Source organism: Canis lupus, chromosome 9, assembly GCF_048164855.1.
Source record: "Canis lupus baileyi chromosome 9, mCanLup2.hap1, whole genome shotgun sequence".
NCBI classification, from domain to species: Eukaryota; Metazoa; Chordata; class Mammalia; order Carnivora; family Canidae; genus Canis; species Canis lupus.
Genome location: NC_132846.1, coordinates 58,568,566 through 58,591,256, shown reverse-complemented (window position 1 = coordinate 58,591,256; position 22,691 = coordinate 58,568,566). Strand labels below are relative to the sequence as shown.

At 36.3% G+C, this 22,691-nt stretch overlaps 1 long non-coding RNA gene across 3 annotated transcripts; it reads left to right on the top strand.

Annotated features, from left to right (window-relative positions):
- The first annotated feature begins 3,692 nt into the window (after positions 1-3,692).
- Positions 3,693-17,476, top strand: LOC140640341 (uncharacterized). Of its 3 annotated transcripts, none has more exons than XR_012037018.1 (4): positions 3,693-3,961; positions 5,594-5,680; positions 8,155-8,250; positions 10,441-17,476. It is a non-coding gene; the product is annotated as an uncharacterized lncRNA (long non-coding RNA). The 3 variants fall into 3 exon arrangements; XR_012037017.1 differs by having other exon boundaries at positions 8,133-8,250; XR_012037016.1 differs by lacking the exon at positions 8,155-8,250 and having other exon boundaries at positions 3,698-3,961.
- Positions 17,477-22,691: the final 5,215 nt, after the last annotated feature.

Here is a 22,691-nt window from a genome sequence, read left to right as displayed (position 1 = left end):
AAATACAGTTTTTATTTCCTTCACAGGTTTATCCCTAAGCAATGCCATGGACTCAAATTCATTTTGTTATTTTCCTGATGAGATGCATACATTTTTAATAACATTATTTCAGGCAGTCCCTCACGGAAGTATCTGATGCTCAGGGTGAAGACATTTCCTTCTGCCGTCAAAAAAGGGAAAGTATTTGGTATTGAATCTGATTGGCTATAATTGCTGATCATTGGGCTATGTGGGAGTTTATATAAGAACCATTTCAGATGTAAAACTAGGTTGAAAGCAAAATACACATTCTAATGCCATTTGCGTTGCTTAAAATTATTAGTGACAGATGCGGAGCTTGGGAATGTAAAGATTTTCTTTCATCTCCCTGGTCCAATCATAGTGGAAGCAATGGGCTTACAAGTGGTTGCAAAGGCCAAATTATTGAACTGCTTGACATCTAGTAATTAAATACACACACACACACACACACACACACACACACACACACTGCACAACACCCCTAACTCTATAACATCTGAAAAAAACACTATCATTTTTATGTCTCTAATTGTATTTCAGCTTTAAAAATGTCTTCATCTTTCCTCTGGATGGATATTCCCATATACATCAAAAAGATGTATTTAATTTAAATGTATTTCTGGGTTAGGCATAGAGGTGGGAAGTAAGAGAAGGTAGTAGTGGCTAATGAGCTGGAGAAAGGACCAGTGAGAAAAATGTTGGCTGGACCAGGGCACATATGATGAGAATAGGATCCATTCTTTCTCTTCCTCTGTGGAGCTTCTGTACCCTGCTATCATCATCACTCACCCCTAGCCTTCGCTTCTGAGAAATAATAGAAATATATATGATTGGACTTTGAATACTTATGGAGGCTGGAATGTATGTGGCAGATACACTCTCCATTCACCACTGCTCGTGACTACAACACATTACATATCAATCACATATTTAAAATATATATATACATATATATATGTATATGTATATTAAGCTTCCCCTTGGTCTTGAAGAAACTCTCTGCAAAAGTAGGTGACTCATTTGGTTAAGCATCCAATTCTTGATTTCAGCTCAGGTTATGATCTCAGGATTGTGAGATGGAGCCCCTCGTTGGGCCTTGTGCTCTGTTGGAAGTCTGCTTGGGATTCTTTCTCTCTGTCCACCCCTCTCCCTGCTCTCTCTCTCTCCTTCTCTTTCTTTCTAAAATAAATAAATAAAACTTTAAAAAAGTAGATGCTATTTTGTTATTTCACTCTTCCTACACCCTCCCCAATATCTTCCCTGGCTCTCCATCGACTATAAGATAAAATCCCAGGGGCACCTGGGTGGCTCAGTCGGTTAAGTGTCTGCCTTCAGTTCAGGTCGTGATCTCAGAGTCCTGGAATCAAGCCTCACATCTGACTCCCTGCTCAGTAGGGAGTCTGTTTCTCCCTCTGCCCCTCACCCCACTTGTGTTCTCCGTCTCAAATAAACAAAATCTTTAAAATAAAAAAAGATAAAATCCTAGATACTTATGCTTCTATTTCCTGTTTTTTTTTTTTTTTCTAATTCAAGCATTTCCATTCCATGTTCAACTGATTCCTAATGAATATCTGGATCCTGAATGCACTTGGTTGTCTCATCCATTTGCTCTTACTTTTTCCTCCGACTGGGATGCTCTCTTGGCTCTTCCACATCTAATGAATATCTCCATTTGCCTCCAGCATGAGCACAAGTGTGACCTCTTCTGTGAAGTGTACTATTATTCAGCAAGAATTGATCACTTTCCTTCTGGCCAAACTTCACCTCCTTATACTTTGAACTTAGCATCATTACTCATTTAAAACATTTTACATGTCTTAATCCAGGTTGTAGGGTATAGCCAGAAAATATAAACATGATGAATCAAAAGTTAGTGCTCACTTTATGAATATTTGGTGGACAAATGGATGTATGCAAATGGATGTGTTTGAATGCAGGCAAAAAGACTTCAGGGCTATATATCTGCTTTCTTAGTTAAGGATGCATTCTTTTCATTAGAAAATAAAAACCTGATGAGGCTTGTAATTAACAAATATTAATACAAGATAAACAAAAACTGTTTGTTTGTTTGTTTATTTATTATTTATTTATTTATTTATTTATTTATTTATTTATTTATTTATTTTCAAAAACTGTTTTAAAAGGGCCCAGATAGGAAGGCATTGTGGAAATACCATGACTTATGAAAACATCAATAATTTTCTATGTCAATAATTTCTTTTTGTTCACTGTTCTATTCATGATGTGTGAGGAAAGCGTCCTTCAGAACATTTTACCTTGTTTTCTGATTCTGTTTATAAGCATAAATAAAATATATTAAAGAAAAGTAAAAGTGGTAAATGAAAAGTCTTCAGTGTAACCGAACACACATATCACTACAGATTTGGAAATGACTACCTGCTTGATATTTTTTAAAATGCCTTCCAACTTTGAAGTCTCTTGTTTTTCTTATTGTTGGTTTGTTTTTGTTTTTTGTTTGTTTGTTTGTTTGTTTGTTTGTTTTCAGTAGTTGACAGAACCGCTGTGTCAGGTTTGAGCCTCAGGTTGATTATAGTTGAAATTGAGTGCCTCCATGAAGCTGATGTCTTGTACATGGCAGGTACATTCTTATCTTTTCTAGGATAAGATGAATGCCAGGAGGGTGCATGCTGTAGAATAAGTTAGCATACAGATATTTTTATATTTCGCATTTTTCTCATTCACTCAAACACTCTGCCTATCCACATGTTTTAGGATTTTCTGACTCTCTGAGCTCATCTTGTGTTAGTGCCAGAATCAGCATGTCAATGACTAGTGTCACGTGTGGAATTCCAGAAATCAAGTGCTCTCTAAAGTCTTGGAAAATTAAAGAAATAATGGAAATCCTCAGAATGTTGCTGTAATAACATTGCTGGAGCAATGAACATTATTTGGTGATCCCAGTGCCAGAATAACTTAAGGATTTAACACAGGCCATATATTTTAATAGATAATATGTCCTTTAACACCATCCCTTCTGAGTGCTGGAAGATATCAGAAATCTCATTTGAGACCTATGAAATGGTTTCCAAGTATAGAAGTAAGGTGGAAAAATATTTAGGGCTGGAGAGTACTGACTCTAATTTAAACAATGATCCTAGTTCCATTTTACTCCATTTCATCAAACAACCTTTAATCAATGGCTGTCAGAAAATTTAATCAAGATTAATATTGGCAAAGACCTTTCTAAGATTATCAAGAATAGCAAAGCATTAGCTAACAGGAAGATGGTTGACTGGATTTGGATTCCTTATAAATGCCTTGGGAAAACTCATTCCAGTCTCCCCAGTTTCTCATCTCTCATTGTTATTGCAGAGATGTGCATGTTTGATTTAAAGAAACTGGTTAGATACTCAAGCACCTCTTCCAATTCATTATGTCAGAGAAACAAAAAACTACATTTCAAGAGTTTTTTTTTAAAACAGACAAACAGGTATTATTGGTAGATAAAAGAGGAACACCATGTTCTCATAGCCCTCCGAAAATACTTTGGGAAGTCTGCTATCTGGTTTCACCAAGTTGCAAAACAGATCCAGAAAACAAAATTTCAAGTGCAAGCTGTTTATTTGGGATGTGGTCCTGGAAATACTGAATACTGAAGTGAGGAAGTAGAACAGGCAAAAAAAGGTCAGGGAAAGCCAAGAAAACATGTGTTGCAAAGCAAATTCCCAATGAGATGGATTGCAATTTTGTCCTGACAGGATTCATGGGGAGCCAGTATATCATGTGAGGCTCTGAGTCATGCCAATTGAAGAGTGAGACAGCCAGAGCATTTTATACCAACTTCTGTCAGTCGCTGGATGAGAGCTGTTCTGGGGACTTTCCTCTCCTGGTGCTGCCACAGGCAGAGTGAGCCACACAAGCAACAAGATGCTAGAAGTTGGAAATTGGCTCTGCAATGCTGACCCGGTAAAGCCTAAAGGTATGTGGGTCTGGCTTTGACAGCCTTGGTCCCATCTGCTGACAACATTCGTTGGATCAGAAATGGGTCCATAAACACTCATTTCTACTGTAGTAATGAGTGAAAATCCCCTGTAAAGAAGGCACACTGCATGTTCCCAACAGGGCTTTGAGCAACATCAATAGTAATATCATCACCATCACCTCTTCAACAATTCCGGGGTGGTTCAAGAGTTATAATAACAATTCTTCAGTGAAATACTGTGGAAGGCATTTAATCATGGCCAACACCCAGCAAGCAGAAGTAGCATTCACATAGCACTCTTCAGAATTCATCGATTATGCGATTACTTGCAATTACTGCAAGTCGTATGATTCATGTGTATGAAAATATAATAGCTATAGAACAATACATATCTATAGAGTGAATTATTATTATTATTGTTTACCATTATTAGGACCTTTCTTGTGGAATCACACTATACCACTTTTATTCTAGAGAGCCTGCATAGGCTTCCTAGGCCGAGTTGGGATTGCTTTATCTTAATTTACCTGGAAATTTACCAGGAGGTATATATTTGGACTCTGTGATACTGGTAAGGATATTTATAGGTGTGTTATAAGCAGCACTTATGTCACAACAGGCTCTTAAAATTTCTGTGATGCTGTGATGAAGTTTCCTGGCCTGAGCCTTTTTCTAAGGTCATTTTCTACATCAAATTGTAGTCAGTCAGAGATGGTATTTAAGACTGTAAGCAATGACGGGCACTGAGGGGGACACTTGATGGGATGAGCACTGGGTGTTATGCTATATGTTGGCAAATCAAACTCCAATAATATATATATATAAAGATGTAAGCAATGTCACAGAGCAAACAAGACAATGCATTTGCCAATGAAGAGAATGGCCCTGGAGCACCAAGATGAGCAGGACCTTCCTCATGAAGTTGCTGATTTTACTGGAAAATTTTAATGTAACCACTAACAGACATAATTGGTATTAGACTCTTACCCTACGTTCCACAACTTCAATTTCCCTTGGTCTTGTTTTTCGTTTCTTTCATATTTATATTGTTAAATATGCATTTTCATGGGCCATACCAGGTCATTGTTTAGAAAGAAATCATTGATCCAGGAGCTCATTAGGTCGAACTTAGGTTTTCAGAGATGCTCATGAGAAAGCAGAGCTCATCTTCTGTGAACTATACTTTTTTACCTTTTAAAGACAAATACCCAGCCAATAAACTCATAAAACAGATTATACTTTTTAGCATGAACAAAAGGAGTTGTCTAACCATGTGGCCCATTTATTTTTAAAACAAAGGCTGTACATATGGTTTCACACTAGTTTTTAAGCAGGATTTCACCTTCTATCCTTTTATATATTTGTCACAAAATGATAGTAGCTTCATCATTCTATGAGAAATTGTCATTTTTTGCTTGATGGTGTTTGTAGCAGGAGAGTAAAGGAAAGGATGGAAGTGTGGCCACCTCCAATTTCTGTTTTGTTTTGTTGTTGTTGTTCTGAAACTCCTCTGGTCCCTGGTCATGAAAGAAACAGAAATGTTTAATGTGTGTGTCTATGATCATAGCAGGGCAACTAGGTTCTCAAAGGGGATCGTATCTTTACTTAACCTGTTTCTATTTCCTATAGGCAAAGAAAAATGTGAGAGATGACTTAGAATGAAGGCCAATCCTAGTTCTCAGCTCTTCCAAGCCTCCACCAAAAACAAACAAGCAAGTGAGCAAACAAACAAATATTGGTAATATTTTGAATGTCAAGATTGGTTAGAAACCAAATGGATAGTACTTTCATGAAATAATCATTTGACATGGGATGTCTGGGTGGCTCAGTGGTTAAGTGTCTGCCATCAACTCAGGGTGTGTTCCCGGGGTCCTGGGATCGAGTCCCGTATCAGGCTCCCCACAGGGAGACTGCTTCTCCTTCTGCCTGTGTCTCTGCCTTTTTCTCTGTGTGTGTCATGAATAAATAAATACAATCTTAAAAAAAAAGAAAAAGTCACTTGACACATCTAGCTTTCTGATTAGGAATTTTAATTGAATCAAAGAAAGAAATGCTTCCATTGTCTACTGGACGAATGACCTGGATGCCAAATGAATTTAAAAACAAATAAACAAAAAACACTTGTTTATTTATCCATTCATTCTTTGTATAAACTGATAGATTGGGGCATTCAGACTTTTGAGTGTTAAGAAGTTACATCTGTAAAATCACATATTTCAGAGAGAAGGCTTCCTTTTCCTTCGATTCATATTTCCAAAATTTCTCACATATGGAAAGTTTCATTTTTCAGTGGAATTCTTATTTATTATCAAAGACAGCTTTTCTGAGGAAAGCAACAGTTTTTTTTTAGACAAACCAAATTTGTTTGCATATAAAATATATTGTGAAAATTAATATTGTACTGTGTTTGCAACACTGTGAAAATACTGGGATTTTATTTTGACTAATTATACATCTTAACTTACATATAATGAAACATTTAGTTGAGACATATTCTTGTGCACTTTCTTTTAAAGTAGAGGTGTGAGTTTTTCTATCTTGGCTGCAGTCCAATTTGTGCAATAAAATTACATTTTATTTTTAAAAGTCTTCTGCTTTGAAACTACTTTCATTTTCTTATCTAGAGTTCATATTTACTGCAGAGATGGTTGCAGGTCATAATAAGATGATATGGGCCACAATGGGCTGTGAAATTCTTTGAAATTAAAAAAACCCACAATGGTTATTATATATATATTTTAAAAGTTATAAACTACAGCCCCATGGGCAAATATGCCCTGAAGACACTCTCTTAGAGACCTCAAGCTAAGAATAGTTTCTTCATTTTTAGATGATTGACAAAAAACGAATAATATTTCGTGACACATAAAAATTCTGTGAAGTTCAATTTTCAGTGTCCGTAAATAACATTTTATTGGAACACAGTTGTACTTGTTTATGTACATATTGCTTACAACTTTGGTGCTACAACACAAAACAGTTGAACAATTATAACAGAGGCCATATGCCCAGTAAAACCTTAAAGAAGAACTATCTGGCCCTTCACAGAAAAAGTTGGTCAATCCTGATGTCTCTCCTTCTCCTATGTATACATAGGTATAAATTGATCATATACATGCAGATCTATTATAGATTTATCTATACTTATCCTTGATCTGCCATAGATCTATGAACTATCCTAGATTTTCTAAATCTATGATCTTGTTAATAATCTGTCCTAACAACTGTGACCTGTGTATCTATGTTCTAACCATCACAAATCTAGCTATGTACACCTATACATCTATAATCTATCTATGATTCATTTATTTTTTTTTTCTTAAATTTTTATCCATTCATGATAGGCACAGAGTGAGAGAGAGAGAGGCAGAGACACAGGCAGAGGGAGAAGCAGGCTCCATGCACCGGGAGCCTGACGTGGGATTTGATCCCGGATCTCCAGGATCGCGCCCTGGGCCAAAGGCAGGCGCCAAACCGCTGCGCCACCCAAGGATCCCTCTATGATTCATTTATATCTCTATGATGTATCTATTTATATCTGTGTCTCTATATCTACAGGAGAAAAAGAGAAGAGAGAGAGAAAAAGATTGACAATTTAATAAAAAAATTCGAAACTGCCATTTTTCTCTCAAATGCGTTTGGACATATTTATATTAGTATGGAGAACGAAACGTACAGCAATTACTATTCCAGTCCTAATTTATACTTGGTGTAAAAACAGCATATGTATCAGCACACAGGAGCCTCCATTGTGTTGCCTCATGAACACATTACTAGCCCATCTTCGCTCAGGTAGATATACTGCTTCCAGGCAAAGATGTGGTTTGCACCGTTAGCCAGGTTCTGAAGTTTAAATAAACTCCTTTTCAACGTGCCATTTTTTCTAGCTATCACACAGGCTCACACAGGCTCATAAAAAGCTTTAAATTTACTACATTTCTAAAAGGATACAGTTTGTGCAGTAGGTAACTGTCACATTCTATATAGACATTGGTGAAATATATTCACAAAGCAAATCAGTTATTTCTTTCCTTTGCCCAGAGATGGAAAATCATTCGATCGCATAAAAACCTGATTTTATTTTATATTTTTATAGCTGAAAATATAAAGTGGCCTGGAGACCTGGGTATTTGTTTCTTTTAAAATGTCCTTCCACTAATTCTAATAGCAAAGCAGTGATATTTATGCAGAGAGGACCACTCCTGTTTGTGTCATGGTCATAACCACTTTCTGAACTGGGAAAATCACACTGAATGGATGTCTTGGGTTCTTGCTCTACATGCCTAGTAAGTGCGATTTGGGGAAAATCTATTAGACACATGTTTCATCATTTAATTTATTTGTTATGTGGACTACAAATAAATAAATATATTGTAAAGGGACAAAAATTTTGGTTGCTATTTTTTCTAAATTAATGTCTCTCAAGACTTGTACTTGATGTAAGTGGATGGTACTTTGCAACTACAATTAATAAGCAAACTGACTTAGTTCTCAAAAACGACTGTCTTACTAGATAATTCAGGCTAATATCGAGACGATCTGGTTGGTAAAGACATCAACTATTGTTTAATGGTTTTAAATACAACGGTGTTACAGACTTTAAAAGGCAAGCACTCATTAAAATTCTGCTAAAATAAATACCTTTCAGTTCTGAGCTCGCCTTGCAGGTAGGCTTATATGATAATAAGGCTTCTGAAATCACTATTTGCTCTGTGTGCTATTAATAATCATTTTTTTCTGTGTTGAATGAATTGAAGATAAAGATCAACTCTTTAGGTCTGAAAGTTAAGTGTAATCTTTCAGGAATGTTGAGAGGCATTAAAGGAAATAGGGGGATTTACATTTCAGAACATTGCTCAATCCCAGGGAGAAAGAAGCCAAAGCAAAGACAGGGAAGGCACTACACACTGGGCTGCCATCCTAGGTTAGAACCATCCTTTCCCCACCCACCACGTCCCCAGATAGTCTGTTCAGCTAACCTCATCTGGGGGCCAACTCTTTCCTCTCTGTGCCCACAAACACTTCAAGAACAATGTATATTTGAATACGGTGAACCCGAGGCTCGTCTGTAAGTTGTTAGTTCCTTACTGGTGAAGGACTCTGTCCAAAGCTGGACAGGTTCACTGAATTCAATGTTATCATAGGATATTGAAATAACTAGAGGGATGTCTGGGTGGATAAATGGTTGAGTGTCTGCCTTTGGATCCGGGCATGATCCCAGGGTCCTGGGATCGAGTCCTAGACCAGGCTCCTCAGAGGGAGCCTGCTTCTCTCTCTGCCTATGTTTCTGCCTCTTTCTCTCTGTGTGTGACTCTCATGAATAAATAGATTTTAAAAATCTTAAAAAAAGAAATCTGGAAGGCAGTCAGAAAAGATACTTTTTGTTATATGAAACAACCCATTTGTACACTATTCTTGAACGGAAAGCAGGTCATACATTTAAAAAAATAGGATTAATTTTACAAAAAGTATGTTTTTAAGAGAAAGAATATTATTTGGTTTCTTTACAGTATTTGATATCTAAAATGGCCTCTTAAGCCTTGAAGGTATTCCCTTATTTTCTTCCAAAACCAATTAATTAAAAAAAAAAAAAAAAGAAAGAGCAAGTGCAAAACAGGTAGAAATGCTGATTTAAACATATGGAGAAAAGATTGCCTCTTTTAACTACCTAGATGGATGTAAGTGTGAATGGTACATTTGTTCTTCCCAAATCCTCTTGTGTTGATTAAAAAATATATATAGCTCCTAAACAGTATCTTTATTAAGTTTTAGATATAAATAAATTATATCTACATTTTCTGTCTTAAACTATGAGAATTCATCAGTCATGTGACCACATACACCATGGCTACATGCTTGTTCAAAATGCTTCGGGATTGCAAGGCAGTTTTCAATTCCAACTTGTGTTTGACTAACAAAATCTTTGGGATGGTTAGGGCTAAAAGCAGCACAGACTTCTAAGATAAATTAGTTTCATTTTTATTTTTATTGCTGTATTGCCAGTTTCTCTTCCAAATTACATTTTTAATAAATTTGATCTATAGCCATTTTGAAGGGTGAAAGCCCATAAACACATCTTTCTACTTTAATTGCCTTTATAAAGCATTTACTCAAAAGGGCAATTTTTCTTCCCAATTGTGCCACCAGTTTTTAGAAGTGAATCTGCCAGCCTCTCAGGATTAACTGAAGTTCACTGCTGAAAGTGACTCATGTACTGTAGGGCATGAAGAGAGCCATCCTTAAATTTGTATTGGAAAAATAAAATAAAATAACCATCTTTTCAGGGAGGTTGCATGTTAACCACAGGTATCATTAATATATTCTAATTTCTTGATAGTAACAAGACATTACATTCTTCAAGTCATGGCCCCATTGTCCCAGATCACCACCTTTTAGGTGAAGAATCATACCTTTTGTTGTAGAACAGAGTCTTGAGTGAGTTTTCTACTCATGTTTCTGTGTGTACTCCTCCCCAGATGATCTCATCCAGAGTCATGTGGACGTGAATCCTGCATTTGGATCTCCACCCCAATCTGCCTCTGGCACGTAGAGCCCCCTGCCTCTCCTCCTGGAATGTCTAACTGTCACGTCCATCCCAGCACGTCCAAAGTGGAACTCCTGAGCACTGGCATCCTGTCTTCTTCATCTCGGTCCACAGACACAGCATTTAATACTCAGTCCCCAAACCTTGAAGGGATCTTTGACTTTTTTATATCTCCCCCTTATTTCTCATTTCATCTTGTAATGACTCCACTGGACACCATCTTCTCGGGACAAGCGTGTACCCACAGAATCTGACCATCCACTCTGCTGACACCTAGACTCAGCCACAGATGTCTGTCACCTGGGTTGAAATATGCAGCTGATGGATTTCTCTACCTACAGTTAGTTCTCCAGATACCAGTTAGAGTGGCATTTGTTAATATAAATTAGGTAATTTCACTCTCTTACTCAAAAAGTTGCCCATGGTCTCCATCACACTCAAAATGAAACTTAAGCACTGTGTGCTATCAAGGCCCACAGGAAAGCAAATCGTTGGCTCTTTCCTGTTGCTTATCTCCTTCCTGCCTGCCTTGGTCATAATCCCCTCAGGAACTGCAAGGATGAAGAAGAGGAGACTAGGCAGAAAAAGTAGGAAAGAAAATGTTAATGCATTGGGTTTCTCAGGGAGGTGTCAGATACTGAGGATAAGTGGAATCAAAAACAAAAATCAGACAGTGAACATTGCCCTTCCAGTGACACATAGAAGGCAATTGGATTAAATCAGAAACTGAAGATCTGGAATCCACTTTCTTTTTATTTGTAATTTGCCATACAAACCAAGGAGTTACAATGGACTAAATGTTTGTGTCTCCCTGACATTCCTATGTTGAAATCCTAACCCACAATGTGATTTGTATTAGAAAGTGGAGGCTTTCAGGGCTAATTAGGTCATGTGGGGGGAGTCCTCATGAGGAGATTAGCGCCCTTCTAAGAAGTCAGAGAGGTAGCTAGCTTTTCTTCACCACCACATGTGCATCCATCCGGAAGTTAGCTGCCTACAACCTAAAAGGGGATCCTCACCAGATCTCTACCAAGCTGGTGCCTTGATCTCAGACTTCTAGCCTCCAGAACGGTGAGAGTAAATGTTGGATTGTTGATGAGCCACTCATTTATGGTATGTAGTCACAGCAGCCTGAACTAAGACAACAGCCATGTGTTCGTAGTTGTCCCTGAGAAACATTTTAATGACACGTGCTCTTCACACCTCTGAAACTTTGGTTCTTTAACTCCACAAGACTCTGATTAGGTGAACACATTTTGTAGTATGGTGACAGGGAGGCATGCACTCTCTATTTTATTTCAATGGAGAGAAGATAAATATTCATATTTTTAGAGGCACAACAGAAAAATTATTTTCAGCATCATCAGGATTAGTGATTAAAGAACAATAAGGTTTAGGAAACATCAGTCTTGCTCAATTTATTCAACGTGCTCACAAGGCATTGCTTTTATGTACTTACTGTTAATTGTCATGGATGTTGTCAAAACACTTAGCATTGCCTAAGCCTCTCAGTTGAAGACAATTGGACAATTACAGCATGTACGTCACGTAAAACTCAAAAAGTTAAGTGGATATAATACACTTTAGAAAACTATCTGCTATATAATAAACCCAGTAAAAATTAATGATTATTATCATTAATACATTAACATAATTATAACTATCAATACAATCATACTTCATGTAATATTAATAGGATTAATACTTTATATAACTTTTAAAGTTTTGTTCATGTAACTATTTACGTTCTTAATTCATTTACGATAGTCTTTACTTGAGGTATTAACTGTTGTCTAAATTTCCTTAAATTCTGGATTGATTACATACAAAAGCTTTCTATATTATAAAAATCAACTTAAGTCAACTTCAATTAGTCCAGTAAGAGTGACTTGAAATTAATAATTACTTTTGAATCCAAGCTGTTAAATGAATTTAAATATATTGATGCATATTTATATATTTATGTATATTTACATATTTCATGCATTTTTTACCAAAGGAAAAAAAAACACAAAAAGAAATAATATTGCCTATAATATCATCATTAATATGTTCTATGCAACATTTCATTTTATTGTATGCATAAAAATTCTACAAAAGTGGAACTGCACAAAAGTAGTGTCATGCCTATATTATTTGTTAATTTCTTTCTCCCAAAATAGAATTTAAAATTGTCTTTTCATGTTCGCTTCATTTTGTCACCATTACCTTTCAAGTATGTCATCCCCGGAAGTTAAAAGGTGAATAGGCCCTTAGAGTCAAAGTATAGGCACAATACTATCAGGGGGCAAAGGAAAGGATGGCACCAGAATGTAGATCCTCGAATGTGACCTTCCAGGAACCCTCAAGGAATGACAGCATTGCAGGTATACCTTGCCTTCCCAGAGTGACTGCATCAGGACAGTGACTAGGTCTTTGCGCTGCCCAATGTCATAGCTTAAGGACAACTGCTTCTTTAGTTACACAGAATGGCGATGATATATTAGAATAGCAGCAAAAGAGAAGTCAGGTGACATTTTCTCTATTTTAATTATGTATTGTTCAGAGATCATTCTTTCTGTAACAAGCATTCAGGTTCTAAATTGCAGCCCTGCACTGTCAGCATGGGTGTCTGACACCCAGCTCGGCCCCCAACTATTCAGATACTCACACACACCTTTGCGTCATACGGTACAGGATTCTCTTTTACGTGATGGGTGGAAATCATGCCAACATTTTTTTTCCTTCTCCTATTTTTTTATTTGTTGCAGCCTCCTGCTTTACAGACAATACACCCATCCTTCAACTATACAGCTTCAGTGTAATTGTATTTCCCTTTATTTCTCACTTTTATGTCTTTGTTTTGAAAGGCAATGGTGTGTAGATAAAAGCTGAGGAGTAAAGGCAGTGAATTGAATTTCAGCTCTACATTTGCTTGCTGTGTGACCTTGGACGAGTTATTTAACCCACCTAATTCTCGAGTTTCTAAAGTGTACTATGGAGATGATGATGATACTTTTTATAATTTAGCTGTGAAATTTGAATAATGGAAGGCACAGAGATCATCTGTCACCCTCTGCAGCCTCGATAAAACTTTCCTCTCCTTTTATCGTGCTGTACTTTCTCCAAATTTGTTGTAAACTTGTCACATATTTTACATTTTCTTATCTCTTTGGCTTTCATTATTTTCAGAATGTTCTCAGCTGCATAAGATATGAAGTAGGCCCACCCAGCTTAACATTGCGTTTTCTCCATCTTTACATTTATTTTCTCTCAAATCTGACATGTTCCCTCTTTGGAAAAATTCTGAAGATTTCACGTCGAAGTGTATAAAGATAGTTTCACTTCAGTCCTTCATGGATTTTATTTCTCTTCTGCCTTTCCATGGTGATAGAGAACGGATATATAATATTCCTCTGCATTCTCAACTTAACTGACACATCACCTTCCTGCAAACTTACCTTGCCTACGTGGTGTAAAATCACACTAGCAATGCTCCCCTTTGTCATGATACCAGAATATAATCCACCAGATACCTTTGACCCAGGACCATGTGGGCTTCTTGACACCTCTTGTTACACTAGTATCTTTTCCAGCCAAACCATTGTAATCAGCACAGTGATACTTGCCAATTCTAGTTTCTGATGTCTTCTCAAGCATCCTTTAAAAATATCATCAGAAGACTCCTCTTGGAGTGTTAGCTGTTTCATTTTTACTCAAAGCATTTTTTTTAAACTGAGTTAAGGGGTCTAGTGTAAGGTCAGACCACTGAGCCTGGGGATATCTCTCTTTTTCAGCTCACCGAGTTTCTACTCTCCAGGTTGTGAGGTCTCACGTTGCATCAAGGAGTTCTCCCTGTTTGACTTTGCTGGTAGGAATCTGCACACATTTCTTTCTATAAACAGCTTTCTTTTAAATTGGAAGCACCTTAATTATCCAATTTCTCTTTCTACATCTTTTTGCTATCCATTTCAGTCTCTGAACCCAACATACTCTCTTTATGAACACAGTAAGATGTCTGTGGAGTCTATCCGTATTTTTTTAAAGATTTTATTTATTTCTCCATGAGAGACACAGAGAGAGAGAGGCAGAGACATAGGCAGAGGGAGAAGCAGGCTCCATGTAGGGAGCCTGATATGGGACTCAATCCCAAGAACCCGGGATCACGCCCTGAGCATATACACTCAACCCCTGAGTCATCCAGGTGCCCCTATCTGTATTTTTTATTTGACTGCCTGCCTGCCTTCCTTCCTTCCTTCCTTCCTTCCTTCCTTCCTTCCTTCTTCCTTCCTTCTTTCCTTCCTTTCTCCCTTCCTTCCTTCCATCTTTCCTTCCTTCCTTCCTCTTTGAACTTATCATATACAAATGTCCTTTATTTTGCTCTCGGATTTGTGCTCTAATCTCATCTTTGTTTTCTCCCTGCTGCTCTCATGAAGTGATTTGAAACTGAAAGTGTCTTAGCTGCTATGAATTCTTTTAGCTTTGCCCCTTCTCAGGCACTTCCTCCAGAACCTTCTTTAACACACTGTTAGACTCTGTGTCCTGACAAAGGACAGAATTTTTTCTCAACGTGATATTTCCTCCGGTATTTGAACCATCTTCCTGTTCCGCAGGAATGCCTTCATCTTTCAAGTGCCTTTTCCAGTTTATCCAGCTTTCAGGGGAGCTATTGGAGTAGTGATTTGAAAAGGCAAGCTTTTCTATTTTCTCTTATACATAAACCCTAAACCTCATTGACTCACGCTTTATGAGTATTTTTCCAGTCTTTATACACGTGTGTACATATGAGCATTTTAAATTCTGTATCCATTGCAGACTAATATAATATATTTGCATCTTTTGTTGAGCTTTAGTTATTTCTAGAACTATCTTTTTTTTTTTATTAAATGAATGTTATACTGCCTCCATATAAAAACCTTTTTCTTCTTTAAGAAAAGAAGACATATCTTTAAGTAATCTATCAGTTTGTATTTCTTGGGGCCAGCAGGTGGCTGCTGTATATGCTATAAAGTTGAATCTCTTTTCCCACAATTTATACTCATAATCACGTGCCTCAGGGTTCATGCACCTCTCACAGGTCTCCATGCCCTATCCAGCTAATGTGATGACTTCAACTATTGTTATTCTTTTGTTTTACTGTTACATCTATTTCCCAATTCTTAGACTAACAGTAAAACAAGTTTATTTATCTTGGGCTCCAAAGCTCTAACTCAGGCTTCTGTTTCAAACATCTGCTTACGTGGTCTTCACTTTAGCTGATAAGCTCATGTGTCCTACTTGTTCTTCAGGATTTAGTGCCAAACCTCTTCTCCCCTTTCCTGAATCCTCAGAAACAACAGATTCTTCACATTCATGAAGTATAATGTTTCTTCCTAATTTCCTCTTTTTTTTTTCAGATTTGAATTCCATTTATTATGGACTTTTTGTTGTCTTTAGTCATCCTTCCTTTTATTTATTTAGCCATAGATTTGTTCTCTGGGATGCCTGGGTGGCTCAGCGGTTCAACGTCTGCCTTTGGCTCAGGTCGTGATCCCGAGGTCCTGGGATTGAGTTCCACATCAGGCTCCCCATAGGGAGCCTGCTTCTCCCTCTGCCTATGTGTCTGCCTCTCTCTCTGTGTCTCTCATGAATAAATCAATAAATCTTGTTTAAAAAAAATAAATAAATTTGTTCTCTCTCTTATTGCTTTTCTTTCCTTTCTCTGTAAACTTCCGCACATTTAAATCTCTAACATGTGCATTCTCCTTCCCTCCACGGAATCACTTTTTTTTCTTCCCATATCTCTTCATCATCGCTAGATATTTCATCGGATTCCCTTTTTCTTTCTTCTTTCACCACCACGACTTGAAATTAGTCTCTTTTAATATTCTCTTCATCTTGCTGAAGGTAGTTTTGTTTTGTTTGTTTTGTTTTGTTTTGTTTTGTTTTGACTTCCTTGTCTCTCAAATTGCCCCTGAATCATTTCCCATATCCAATACATTCTGGGACTTAGAATTAGTTGTGTGCACCTCCCTCTTATTGTGATGCGCCTTCAGGAATTTGCATAGACATGTCACTTCTCACCACAAAGATTATAAAAGGCACAATAACAGCAACAGCTCATATTTATTGAGGGCTTGCCAATATTTATGGAAAGCTTACTATAGGCCCATCCCTCTGCAAACCATTTTACCTGGAAAAATTCTCAGGCACAGACTATTAGCCCTTCATCTTACCGATGAGAAAAGTGAGTTCTGCAAATGTAATTGTGCAATTTAGGGTTTAGATTCCCTAAGGTCACTCAGCGAGCAAGAGGATGACCTAGGATTCCAACTAGCCAGTCTGACCTTTGAAAGCCCCCCAAGAGTGACCCTTCCCCCAAGTATTAGCTTTGTTAAGCAGCCCCACTATGTGGGGCAAGACATGAAAGGCTGGCAGAGATGTTCAGGGAATGTGATAGAGGTAGGGAGACAATGAGGCTGCAGGGAAAACACACTCATCAAAACAGTGCTGCCGCCCTCCTGGTCCAGCTGAGAGCAGCTGGGTGCTTATGGAGAGAGGCTTCGTATTTGCCAGAATTTCTGTTTTGTGAAGATAGCTAGAAATCCAAATATTTTGTGTGTCACTTTTCCCATTTGAAGAGTTGCTTCTCTTTGAAAATGAAAACAAACAAACAGAAAAAAATCCATGATGCGAGCAGATCAAAGATATATCTGCATGCATGATGTGATCCATAGGATTCTAATTGGAAGCTTCTCGTGCAAAAGGATGTGCTTCTCTGGGTCACGGCTGTCTGACCACTCAACTTAAAGCATGCTTCTGTGTGCTCATATGCTTCTCCCCCTTTTTATTATATCACAAATATGTTTGAGGAAAGTAATCAAATTTTTCAAAAATACATGAAGTGAAAAGTAGCACTTCTCTTACCACGTACTGAATTTTGTATTGCTTACTTCCAGTTTTATTATCTATTTATGTCTCAAACACAATAAACTGTCATTTTATTACTATTTATGCTTCATAAAAGTTTTATTCTTTATGCAGATTTCTGTATTGTTTATTTTGTCCTATGCTAGATTTCTAAGTATGTTGATGTTATCACCGTAACATTGGTTTTCACTTCTGAATATTATTCCACTGTATACATATACCAAAACCTTTATTAGTCTATTTTTTCGGTGATTGATGTTTATTTTATTTCCACATTTTATTTGTATAATATTGCCAGGAATATTTGCATACCAGTTTCCTGGTATTCATGTGCAAGAGTTTTACTCAGGTATGTTCTTACCCATGGAAATGCTGAATCTTAAGATTACTCGGAGGTTAGTTCACAAATGGGTAACTTAAGGTTAGTCAGAGAACGATCCACAGATCAACACTATGCTTATCACCTGCGTACTTGTATAAATGTAAGTTCCATCCCAGATCTACTGATCTATATTTTAACCAGATCTAGGATGCCAGGACACGATAGGCTTCCTAAGACAATCTAGTTTATATTATAAAATATTTATATTATATATATGACATAAATATTTGTATTATATATGATATATAATATTTATATTATATTACTTATGCAACATAATATTTCCAAGAGGATCATTATCTACAAAAGCCTTATAACTGAGAAAATTCACTTTGTGATTACTCTGTGTATTTTACCATCAAGATGTGAAAGAGGTCATCTGCATTTTTGCTGTTATTGAGTCTTTTAACTGGTACCTCTGAATACTATTATATAAATAGAAAACAATTTTCCTAATTGACCATTATATTTAGATGGAATCTTGATCCACGTTTCCAGCAAAACCTGAGCTGTCCTTCATTATAGCCCAACTGAAAAGCATATAGAGAAGATTAACTTCATTTTCCTTTCAACACATTTTTTGTGGTTTTCCCAGCATATATCTCTTGGTCACAAATAAAGCTAATTTTATTTAAAACAAAAAAAAATACTTTGAGGAAGCTAGATTATTATCAATTCTAATTTATATATGGAAAACTGAGACACAGAAATGTTTAATATTGATCAGTAGCTACTGATTAGCCAGAAATGAGAAATTAAATCTTATTACTTGTAGTCTGTTCTCTTACCAACATACCATGGTTTTCATTTGTTAGATCATGTTTATACTTTCTGTATGATAATAATTATTACAATATAAGCTATGCATAGGCTTAAGATAGTTCTCCCACATATTAAGCACTAAATAATCAGGCATGGTGGGATGAATCTGAAACTAATATAACCTACTACTTTGTGAATTACAACACATTTGTAATGATGTATTTGCATTGCAGGTATTAAGACAAATAAAAGAAAGCTCTCAGAAAATTAATGTAAACTCTACATGCTAATATAAAAGCTTATATTGGGTAGAAAAAGAAAAGGGAAGAAAAGTGATCTTTTATTACTGAATAATTCTGTTATTTCTTTTATCGAAGTTATTAATTATAAGGAATAGAACATGCATATTCATATACAAATATGTTATATAACCTGATAAATTGAATTAGCATGATTTTTGAGGTTTGATCAAAATGCAACTGTAGGGGCGCCTAGTGGTTCAGGCTATGAAGTGTCTGCTTTCTGTTTAAGTCATGATCCTGGAGTCCTAGCATCAAGCCCCAGGTCAGGGATTCCAGCTCAATGAGGAGTCTACTTCTACCCCTCCCCCTACTCCTTCTTTCTCTCGCTCTCTCTCTCTCTCCCTCTCTCGCTCACTGTCTCACTCAAATAAATAAATAAAAACTTAAAAAATGCACTTCTATATTTGTTTCACTTTGTCTCAAATATATTGAAAATATTTACAAGGTTTTGAAAAATACTTCAACATTGGGGCATCTGGGTGACTCAGTTGGTGAAGCATCCAACTCTTGGTTTTGATTCAGGTCATGATCTCATGAGTTGTGACACCAAACTCCGATATCTGTCTCAGAAGTCAGCAGAGCATCAGCTTGAAGATTCTTTCCCTCTCCCTCTATGCTTTCCTCCCCTCTCTTCCTCTCAAGTAAATAAATAAATCCTTAAAAAATATATTTCAATACAATTTACTTATTGATATCCATAGAACCAAAATTAGGAGATGAGGTTAGTCTTCCAATATTCACTCTTGGAAATAAATAGCTCTATGGTTACTTTAACATAAAGACAAAAAACAAAACCCCCAAACTGTATTTTAATGCGTCTAGTCCTAGAATGAATAATTTCTTTAATTTTCATATTAAAGGAATTCATCTTCCCTCCTTCAACCAGTTGCCAATGCTTTTGCTTTTCTGTTACTTTCTCCCCCACTCTCAGGCTCAGAGGAAGGGGAGAGGAGAGTAGTAAGGGGAAAAAAAGAATGTCTTGCTTTCATAAGAGATCTTATTATGACTTTTCTGTGCTCTGCCTTATGAGATATATGAAAATTCACACTTGTTTGTCCTTTGTGAAGTTCTTTCAACACTCATTTCATGGATATTTGTGATTTCTCATCGTAGCCACTGGTTTCCCAGAGCTCCATTCCATATAGACCTCTCCCTGTTGGAGATTCATAAATCTCTACAGATTCTTCTAGGGCAGAAATAAAAACAGATCTATGAAGCTCTCTCTCCCACATCTGGTTCAAGGGCAATACTCACACATCCATTATTTTGACAAACTCTTGGAGTATAGGTTCATCTCGGCTTCCTGCAGCCACTTCTCTTTTGCCTGCCTCCCTTGTCCGCTTGACTTCCAGGAATGAGGGCCAGACCATAGTCCACTGGATCTCCCATTCTAAGAGATCTGCAGCTATCTGAGAGGTGTGTCAGACTCCCCTCTTCCTAGGATGAGCAGAAGAAGGAAGGATCCCTCCAGGGAGACAAGTACACTTTCAATAAAGCAGCATCTCTCTTCCTTTGAAAAATAAAATTAAATATATATTTATATAAATATATTTGATATATAAATATATATAAATATGAATATATTTCATATATAAAAATAATTTTATTTTTAAATATATCATGTTATAAATATATATTTATAATATAAATATATAAATATTTAATTTTATTTTTAAATATATGTCATTTTATAAATATATATTTATAATATAAATATATGTAAATATTTAATTTTATTTTTAAATATATTATATATTATATATAATATATATGATATATATATTTATATATAAATAATAATATAAATAATATTATATTATAAATATTTATATAAATATAAATATATATAAATATAATTATATATGATATATAAATATAATATATTTATATTATATAATAAATAATAAATGATAAATAATATATTAATTGATATATTAATGCATTAGATTAATAAAAATATTATATAATATACTATTATAATTGATATTATATTTTTTATATATGTGTGTATATATATATATATATATATATATTTAAAGACCCTTCCATAAGTTCTTCACTTGACCAAACTCTGTCTCTTTTATCTCCTTCTTGGGTGTGAGGATCTCGAGAGATCTGAGACAAGTTACTCTTGCGTTTTATTTTGGTGAAAGTATCTGTCATCCCGAGGTTGGCATGCTAAGTTGTCAGAGATACCAACTCTTCAGTTTCACAGCCTTATCCTTTACATATAATCTCCATTTTGTGAGCTTTCTCAACTTTGTGGAAATCCATTTTAACCTTTGGAAGGAGAAATGAGAGAATAGATTAAAGAATAGAGAAATTAGTATGGGCTGAACACTTGCCATGCCTTAGGTGTTATGTGTGTTCCCATTTTGTACATGTCTTCTTTAGCTATTCCAATCATCCGGAGAAGGAGATCTTATCATTCCCATTATCTTTCCCTAATGAGTAAACCAAGACTCAAGAGTATGTTATCTGCACAGAGTGACACTGCTAATGAGTAGGAAAGCAAGGATTGAACACCTCCATCTGAGTGACTGAAGTTTGAGGTAAATGATATCTCATTTATATCATTTTTTCTTTAGAATAAAATAATTTAAAATATGTTTCCCATCACTACTGCCTGCCACCCCAAGGATGTGCTCTGGAACCACGAAACTGGGCTCAAATCCAAACTTTTACACATGACCTTGGGTGAGTTACTTAACTTCTCTGTGACTCCGTTCCTCATTTGTAAAAAAATAGGAATAAGTATAATGATACCCGCATCACAGAGATTTAAATAGCTACTTCTAGAAATAATTTTCACCAGCTTCACTGGGGAGCAGGTCAGTGGAGCTCCTCATACTCTCATGATGAAATTTGATCCTATCACAGAGTTTTTATGAGGATTATGTAGGTTGATATTTATATATTTATAAACCAGTGGAAGGAAAGATTAAGAAATGATCAGTAGATTTTGAATCAAGATCCATGACATCTGAATCGAAGTCCTTATCTCCTGTGTGACCTTGGAAGGATCACCCAAATGACCTTTATGTTCTTATCTATTAAAAATATTTGGGGGAACCCTGGGTGGCGCAGCGGTTTAGCGCCTGCCTTTGGCCCAGGGCGTGATCCTGGAGACCCGGGATCGAATCCCACGTCGGGCTCCCGGTGCATGGAGCCTGCTTCTCCCTCTGCCTGTGTCTCTGCCTCTCTCTCTCTCTCTCTGTGTGACTATCATAAAAAATTTTAAAAATATATATTAAAAAAATATTTGTTTCCCTTATGGGAAGAATAAAAGAATAAAAAGTCACAAAGGACATGAGCACCTGGAGAGGCTTCATGAATACACTGAGTTCTATAAATGATTGGTTATAAAAGAAGACTAAAGTATTCCTAGCTGAATATTAATTTAGCTACAGTCATATAGAATGCAGTTTAAAGAATAGGAAGAAAAGGCACCCTATTGTCTTCTATGAGTGTGTTAGACTCTCTTGCATCAGTTAGGAGACATGTAGTAGGTTTAAAGTACAATCTTTATGCAACTGCTCCTGAAATTAAAAATCTGGAAAAAATAAATATTTCAATAAATTTACCTTAGAGGATGGTGATACTGTTCCATGGGGTAGTCCTTGATAGTGTTTCAACATTAATTTTAGGGAAACTTCTGGTTTTATTGATCAGAAGCTAGAGCTGCTTCTTAAACCATGTTAAAGGTGTTAAAGTTTGGCGATTCAGAGAAGTCTTGTGGGTTTAGGTTCACCAAGTCACCAAGGAATAGTTCAGCAGGACAGAAAGATGGTGCTGAACCACACTTTGTTAGCAAGATCTTCATTTGTCACTCACCAACTTTATAACTTT